The sequence below is a fragment of the Sorghum bicolor genome, chromosome 4, assembly GCF_000003195.3.
Source record: "Sorghum bicolor cultivar BTx623 chromosome 4, Sorghum_bicolor_NCBIv3, whole genome shotgun sequence".
NCBI classification, from domain to species: Eukaryota; Viridiplantae; Streptophyta; class Magnoliopsida; order Poales; family Poaceae; genus Sorghum; species Sorghum bicolor.
The window spans coordinates 38,833,818-38,842,893 of record NC_012873.2 but is presented as its reverse complement, the minus strand read 5'-3'; the positions used below and the strand labels follow the sequence as shown (position 1 = coordinate 38,842,893).

At 42.8% G+C, this 9,076-nt stretch overlaps 1 pseudogene; it reads left to right on the top strand.

Moving 5' to 3' along the window:
- On the top strand, positions 2,066-8,724 carry LOC110434783 (annotated as a pseudogene).

The window sequence follows — 9,076 nt, the reverse complement described above, 5'->3', positions numbered from 1 at the left end:
ATCTTGACCTCCATGAACTGCAGTGACCATCTTAGTTGATTTGGTCCATACTTGCTTGTTCCTGTTCCTTCTGTTGGTCCTCTTCCTTGGTTCATGTCTGGATTGCTCTGGGATTTGTGTAGTCTTGTTCTTGAAGGAAAACGTCTCCTTTCTCCCTTTGATGTAGAAACTGATCTTGGTAGCACTAGCGTAGATGACAGCTCCCGAGGTGTTTAAGAATGGCCTCCCTAAGATGATGGGTGCCCTCTCATCATTACCGGTCTCTATCACCACGAAGTCTGCTGGGGCATATAAGGTACCAACTCGGACACAAAGGTTCCTCAATATTCCTTTTGGAAAACTTATCGTCTGATCTGCAAACTGCAAACACATGGTTGTTTCTAATAAAGGATATGTAAAGAATTTTTCATAGAGTACCCTGGGCATAATGTTGACACTAGAGCCAAAGTCGCAGAGTGCTTCTGGGAAATCCACCATGCCAATATAGATCGGGATGATGGGGCGTCCTGGATCGTCTCTCTTGACCGGTAGAAGGTCAGTAGTAACTTTAGTGACGGGGTTACTCCTGTTACCTGTATCAAACATGTCTACAAGATTTGCAGATTCTAATCCTTCCGGTTGTGATGGTATACTGGGGTTAGTAGTAGGAACAGCAGCAGCTATTTGATTTAACTAGGATTCAATCATTTTATTAAAGCTAATTTGATTCTTGATGGCAGTAGAGAAATTATCCATTCTATTATTTATATTTTCTAGCATTTTATCATTAGATGCCAATTTCTTAGATAGGTTATCCATTAGCTTTCCTTGATTAGACACTAACTCTCTCAGAGGTGGAAAATTATTATTATTATTGTAAGAATTGTTACCTTGATAATTACCTGAGTAGTTAGGCCTCTGTTGATTCCAACCTTGATTTTGCTGAGGACGGTTGTAGTAGTAGTAGTTGTTGTTGTTGATGTAATTCACGTCCTCAAGTATCTCAGGGCAGTGTTTGCCTGAGTGTCTAGTGTCTCCACACTCCTCACAAGTCATGTGAGGGTCATAGATGTGCATAACTTCTTTCTTATCTCCAGCTCTATCATCGAGCTTCTTCATGAGCAGGTCTAGCTTTGCAGATAGCATGTCTACCTCCTTGAGCTGATGCATACCTCCACCTCTCTTGCGTGTCTGGGTCCTCTCTTCATTCCAGCTTTGGTTGCACGCCATCTTCTCCACAAGAGTTGTGGCTTGTGATATGGTGAGTGATAAGAATGCTCCTCCAGCTACAGCATCCATGCTTTCTCGGGCACTGTTACTGAGCCCATGATAAAACGTCTGCATCAGTAGCCAGCTCTCCATTCCATGATGGGGACATTCTAGGATGTAGTCTTGGAAGCGCTCCCATGCTTCTGGAACAGATTCATCATGTTGTTGCTGAAAACTTGTAATTTTCCACGGAGAGCATTGATCTTGCCCATGGGAAAGAACTTAGCCAGAAAGTTCATAGAGCAGAGTGCCCACGTAGTATTCTTCTCCTTTGTAGCGTAGAACCACTTCTTCGCTCTTCCTAACAGTGAGAATGGGAAGAGGCGAAGTAGTATAGCATCTCTGGGGACTCCTGATATGGTGAATGTGTTGCAAATCTCCAGAAAGTGTTGGAGATGAGCACTAGCATCTTTGTGTGCCTTCCCACAGAACTGGTTGGATTGCACCATGTTGATAAGTCCAGGCTTGAGCTCAAAGTTGCCGTCGATCTCTACAGCAGGTCCAGTACGGTTGTTGTCCGTAGTGGGAGATGAGAACTCACGGATCGATTTGTTCGCCATGGCTTCAAACTCTGAAGACAAGTTCCGGTGATCTTCTTGATTGGATGAAGCTTCTTGCTGAAGTGTTGATGATCTCTTCTTGAGCTTGGCTCTTGTTTTTCTGAATAATGCTTCGGGATTGTCAACAAAATTTCCTGGAAGATGTCTTCTATTCATACATTCCCCTGCATAAGATAAAATGGAAAAATATCGAGGTAAAACTGTATGAGAAAAGGCGCTCTAGCGTTTGGTCCGTGAAGTTCCTCTGCATCTGGGTCATGGGGAACAGAAGGCTGACTCTGGCGGTTTCGCCTTTTGCGGTGGCTCCACAAAAGGATCAGGTGACCTGGAGATCTGAGAGGCGAGGAGGAGACAAGGGTTATGCGGTGAGTACTCCGTCTCGTTCATCCAGTTTGGTTCGTGTTTCACCTCGGAAGTTAGAGATGGATTTGGAGGATTGGATGAGCGCGGAGCACTTTCCACCTCTGTGCTCGCATCGCAACATTACGAAGGTTGCGTTTGGTCTTCCGAAACATTCTCTGCCTTGTGATGAGATCATGGAGAAGCGGCTGCAGAATCAATACCTTCCCCCAATTGCAGCGATAGGTTCTAGTTCGATTGTTGTGGGTTCTGTTCCGTTGAATTTTACTTGGCAGAGTAGAAATGCTGAGGAGAATGACATTTCTGAGAGTTCGATGGTTCAATCCAATGAGACCCTACACTTTTCTGGTAACTCTGGAGTTCCTGATCAGAATTTGGAATTGTCTCTGTCCTCGATGATGAAGCAGAGTAAGCCTGAATGAGGCTTCGAGAGGAAGACGACGACTCTGAAGGTGGGAAAGGAAAAAGCTAATGGGCCGGCCCATAAAGGGTTATCTATTGAAGAGCTGTTTGCCCATTCCTATACCCCCCCGTCTGGTAACAGGTCCAACCCCCTCCCTGCCAAATCTCGCTCCCCCTCTTCCCGATGGGTCTAGGTCGCCGCCGCTAGGGTTTGGGATTCCACGGCGGAGCACTTCTCGGCGTGTGCGAGCGACGTCCGGAGGTTTGGATCCAAGGCTAAGTTTCTCCGTAGAGTTCAGCCATCATCTACTGACACCAGGTTGTTTGTGGAGGTTGTCCAGAGATCAATGGAGAAGCGATTCTTCCAAGGGCGGGAAGGTAGAGATGCTGACCGGTTCAGGGACAGTCGGGAAATGCAGGAGAGCTTCCAGCGCAGAGACGGTCGCGAGGGCTATCAGAGGAAGGGGCGTGAATCTTATCAGAAAGAGGGTCAGTCGCAGTCTGGGTCGCAGGCACAGGAAGGCCATGAAACCTTTCAGAAAGATGGCTGGGGACAGCGTGAGATGCAAACTCAAGTCGATAGAGATCTCAAAAATCCTCGCCAGTTACCTAGAGATCGTGAACATAGAGATTTCCAAGGCCGAAAGCGTGTGGGCAGTCAACGAGATGAAAGAGATGTCCGTCAGATGACTGAAGCTGACCTTCGCTATAAGCTTGAGGACCGACGCAGGGAGTCTCACCAAGGTCAGTACTCGGGACCCCCGATGAAATGTTTTAATTGTAATCAAGAGGGCCACCATTGGTCGGTTTGTTGGAATCCACCGTTTTGCTATAGCTGTAGAGATGTTGGTCATAAATCTAATCAGTGCCCTATGAAAGCTAGCAAAGGTTAACACTTGTGTGGCTTTGGTATCCCGGGGCAGTTGTTTTACTCCTTGAATATACCAGAACCAAAAAAGGAACAGAGGCAAAACCCAGAGTGAGAGGCACCTATTAGAGCTATTGTGTCTGTGTTAGAAGGAAGAGGTACTAAATTTAGAATCACAACAGAACTTCAATATCTGATGGATTCTAAATGGAACTGGAATGTGATTAGAATTTCTGGCAGTGAATTCTTAGTGACTCTCCCTTCCAGACTTGCTCTAAATGTGCTTACTAAAATGGGGAACATCAAATTCATTACCTCTGATATTGTTGCTGTGGTGGAAGAAACTGATATGGAACCTGATGCTTTTCAAGCTCTTCAGACAGTCTGGGTCAGAGCTGTGGGAATTCCAAAGATTGCTAGAACTGAGTTTGCAGTGCTAGAACTGGCTCAACTTGTTGGGGATCCTGAGGAGGTTCATTTGCCATCTCTTCAATGGAAATCTATCTGGGTAAGGTTGCTTGTAAGAATCCAAATCAGATTGGTGGAACTTCAGAGGTATTTATTAACAAACAAGGCAGGAAGATCTCCTGGTTCTACTCGGACAAGCTTAAGCAACTTCCTCCTTCCAAACCTGATGATGACCCTGATATAGATGATGATGCTGTGACTGATGAAGAGGATCCTGAGTCACAAGATAGCCATGGTTGGTTGGAGACAGGTCACCCCCATTTTCAAGAAGAACCTAAAACTGATAAGTCTGGGCCATCAGACCATAGAGGTAAGAAGCTTGCTGGTGGTTCTGAGGCTGTTCAGGAATACTCTCATGACTGTGAGGTCTTGCTAGGTTTTTCTGATGTTTTTCAGGAAATTAATGACTTAGCAATCAACCTTACTAAACAAAACACTGAGGGTGCTGTTCTGGCAGATACTTTTGAGGAAAAAAGGAATGATTCTGCAGATGATGTGGTCTTAACATCTGGGGAAGCTGCTTTTAAGCTCAGTGAAAACCTTGGGTTAACAGACTTGCCTACTGCTGTATTAGAGGTTGATGTTTCTCAGGAGAAAGGAGAAATGAGTGAGATAGAGTTATTGGTCCATGAGAAGAATACCCCAGTGATGAATGAAACAATGAGTTATGCTCAAGCTACAAGCAAGAGGAGTGTCTCTAAGCCTGTAGATCTTGCTGAGGATACTTGCCAGCTGGATATAGAGTTAGAAGTAAAACCCACCAAGAGAATCTCCAATTTATTATGCAAGACTAGGCGAAGTGCTAGGATTAAAGATACTGAGGTTGATATGCAGGAGAAAGCCACGGCCAGGAAAGCTCTTGCTAAAGGTATATCTGCCCCCCCTATTCCCCCTTCTTGCCCTAACCCTCCTTGTGCTTTAGATTCTCTAGCTAAAACCTGTGGTTTTTCTCTGGGGAATGATGATTCAACTAGAACTGCAAACATTTCTTTAATTCAAGCTAAAGAGGATGCTTTGGCAGCTATCCAGAGCACCAAAAAGAAATTATCCTCAATTGCTGAGAGTTCTAATGGAGATGTTCCTAGAGATATGCCTGTTATTGAGAGATCTGGGTTACAACATCAAAATGTTTTAGAGGCTGGAGAAAATAAGGATAATATAGTCCCTAACTTATTAGTAGCTGACCAAGGATGAAGATTCTTTTTTGGAATGTTAGGGGCCTGGGCAATGCAGGGAGAAGGAAGCTGTTAGTAGAGTTAATTAGTAAGTATTCCTTTGATTGTGTTTGTCTGCAAGAGACTATTAAAAGTACTTTTAGTCAGAGAGAGTTAGATAGATTTGCTGGTCAAAAAGATATGTTCTGGTCCTGGTTACCTTGCACTGGTCATTCTGGTGGGTTGCTGCTGGGTGTGGACAGAGAACTGGCAATGACATGAGAAGAGGTTTTTGGTAACTTTTTCCAGAGCTGCACTTTAACAATGAAGTCAGATGGTTTTGTGTGGAAACTGGTTAATGTCTATGGACCAGCCCATGATGACAGAAAATTAGAGTTCTTGGAAGAAATTCAAAATTTGGTTCAAAATTCAGAGTTGCCTGTGTTGCTGGGTGGTGATTTCAATTTAGTTCGGAAGATAGACGAAAAGTCTTCAGGAAATGTTGATCTTCAAATGATGGATGCCTTTAATGAAATGATTAATACAACTGAGCTCAAAGAAGTGATTAGGACTGGCAGTCGTTATACGTGGTCAAACAAGCAGAAACCACGTATCATGTGTGTTATAGACAGGGTCCTGGTATCTAACTCTTGGGAGGATAATTTCAATATGACAGTTGTTCTCACGGCGCCGAGAGTAGGGTCCAATCATAACCCACTCATTGTAGATACTGGAGGTATTTGTTCACAATGCCAGTGTTATTTTAGGTTTAGCTCCCATTGGTTAAACCAGGAAGGTTTCAGAGAGTGGGTTTTAGATAAATGGCCTTCCAGATACAAACATAATATTCTGGATCATTGGCATATTACTTCGAGCAAATTGAGAAGAGCTATTAAAGGCTGGGATGAGAATCAGGACACCCATCAGAGAAGAGCTAAACAAGATATCATGTCCAGAATTAATCTTCTAGATGATTATAGTGAAATTAGACATCTTAGTCTTGCTGAATGGGAAGAGAGATATTCTTTAGATAAATCTCTATAACAAATTCTGACTCATGAGGAAATTCAATGGCAGAAGAGAGGTGGGGAAAAATGGCTGTTACAAGGTGACTCTAACTCCAATTATTTTCATAAGTGTGCTACTGGTAGAAAGAGGAAAATGCAGGTTACTATGCTAGAGATTGATGGTCAAGAGGAGATAACCAAATCTTCTGAAAAGTCATATTACTGAGTATTATAAAACTCTGTTTGGTAGAGCTGAGGTAGCACAGATGCACTTGGATCCGGATATTTGGCCTGCTCATCAACAGATTCAGCAAGTGGACAATGAAGCCTTGATCAAACCATTCACTCTTGAAGAGCTAGATAATACAATCAAATAGATGAAGAATAATACTGCCCCCGGTCCAGATGGGTTCACAGTCGAATTTTATAAGGCGTTCTGGCCCAGTATCAGAGAGGATGTTAAAGAAATGTTGGATAATCTATATGAAGGTCACTTAGAGCTTTGGAGGCTCAATTATGGAGTTATTATCTTAATTCCTAAGGTCAAGCCAGCTATCAATGTAAAGCAATTCAGACCTATCTGCTTGTTAAATGTTATATACAAGATAATCACCAAGACTCTCACTATCAGACTGACAGCCGTGATTGACAAGATCATTAGCCCTTACCAAACAGCCTTTATCCCAGGTAGGAATATTTTGGAGGGGGTTGTGATTTTGCAAGAGATTTTGCATGAGTTGAAATCCAAAAAAAGCTCTGGAGTTATTTTGAAATTGGATTTTGAGAAGGCATATGACAATGTGGACTGGAACTTTTTGGAAGAGGTCTTACATAGGAAAGGTTTCTCTGATACTTGGATCCAGTGGATCAGTAAGGCAGTTAGAGGAGGCAGAGTGTGCATAGATTTAAATGGGGAGAGAGGCGAATATTTTAGGAGTTATAAGGGTCTGAGACAGGGTGATCCTTTATCTCCCCTGCTTTTCAATCTGGTAGCTGATGCTTTATCAGTTATGTTATCTAGAGCTAGTGACGCTGGAGTGATTCAAGGCTTGGTGTCACATTTATTAGATGGAGGTATTACAAATCTACAGTATGCGGACGATACAGTGCTACTGTTACAGTTCTCTGTTGAAAATCTAACAAACGTGAGACTGATTCTGTCTTGTTATGAAGCTATGTCGGGAATGAAGATCAATTTTGAGAAGAGTGAAATTTTTCAGTCGGTTTGTCGGTGAATGAGCAACGACAAGCAGCGACGATCTTGGGGTGTAAAACCGGATCATTCCCTATGTAGTATCTTGGTATGCCGCTTAGTGACTGTAAAATCACAAAAGCTCAATTGAGATATGTGAGCGATAAGACAGAAAAAAGATTAGGGACATGGCAATGTGATTATCTCTCCTCAGGTGGTAAATCCATTCTAATTGATTCGTCCCTGTCCAGCATCCCGATGTACACTATGGGGGTATATGAGCTCTATGAGGGTAATTACCAAATGCTTGATTCTATTAGAGCTAGATTCTTTTGGCAAGGTTCGGGTAAGAAGAGAAAATATCATATGGTTAAGTGGCCAGCTCTTAGTAGACCTAAAGAGTTTGGAGGTTTGGGTTTTTTAGATGTGAGAGTGATGAACAAGTGCTTGTTGGTAAAATGGATTGATAAGTTAGAAAGGGGGAATGACAGTTTGTGCTGTTCACTGTTAAGAAAGAAATATTTGGGACAGAAAAGCATTTTCCAAATCAAAAATAGGAAAGGATCCCAATTCTGGAGATCATTGCTGGATATGAGACAATGGTATCAAAAGGGGAGAATAGTTGAGATCAGAGCAGGGCACCAAACAAGATTCTGGCATGATTGCTGGTTGGTGAGTGTCCTTTAAAGATCAGATTCCATAACCTGTTTAAAATTGCTTCAGATCAAGATATTGAGGTTGGCAGAGCTTTGATCAGGGTCAATGGAATATTTCATTCAGGAGGCAACTTAATGACAGTTTCAGTGTTGAGCGTCAAGAATTACTAGCTTTGTTAGAGGAGGTTCAGCTGTCAAATTGGACTGATGTAGTTCGCTGGGCATTGGAAAAATCTGGAAAATATAGTACGAGCTCCTTGTATAAAGCACTGACGTTTGGAGGTGTGAAAGATACTAGAGCTATGCTGCTTTGGAATAGTCCAATACCGTTAAAGGTTAAGATCTTCTTTTGGATGGCTTTGCATGATAGGATTCAATGTGGAGTTCAGCTGAAAAAGAAAAAATGGTCTGGCCCCGAAAAATGTTTTGTTTGTGATAAACTTGAAACGTCTGATCATATACTCTTCCAATGTCCCTTAGCCATTTTCCTATGGACTTTCTTGCGAGAATATCTGGGATGGGAAGTGGCTCCAACAAGCTGCACGGCGCTGTTTTTAGAGATTGTGGAAAAGAGTCGAGGTAAGAAACAAGTGTTAACCCTTTTTATATCTGCAGGTGCTTTGTGGTCTGTCTGGAAGTCCAGGAATGATTTAGTCTTCAACAAGAAAGTCATGGCGTCACCGGCTGCATTGATCCACAAGACGCTGATGCTGATCAAGTCCTGGCGCCCTTTGCTGAAGTCCAAGATGAAGCCAATGGTAGACGATATGCTGAATCTAATGTCGTCGAACACTGCTGCTGCGTTTTAGTTGTCTTGTAGTAGAGTTCTTAAGTTTCGCTGAGTTGGTGTGTGAGAAACTTGTTAGAGTCGTCTGTTTCTTTGTTGCTCTTTCTAGAGGTGGTTCCATTCTGGTTGGCACTTTGTCTTGTAAAACTAGAAACCCCAGTTTCGGATCGGGGTGTTTGTTACGCTTTCTAATAAAGCTGGGTAAACGCCTTTGATCTAAAAAAAACTGTATGAGAGAATTGATAAGCTCAATCATATTAGTGATGCGAATGATAACTCAAAATCCTATATTCATTCCTGATTAGTAATCAACCTTCCCCGGTAACGGCGCCAAAAATGCTTGTTGGGTATTCTTAACATCACTACCAAAAGTA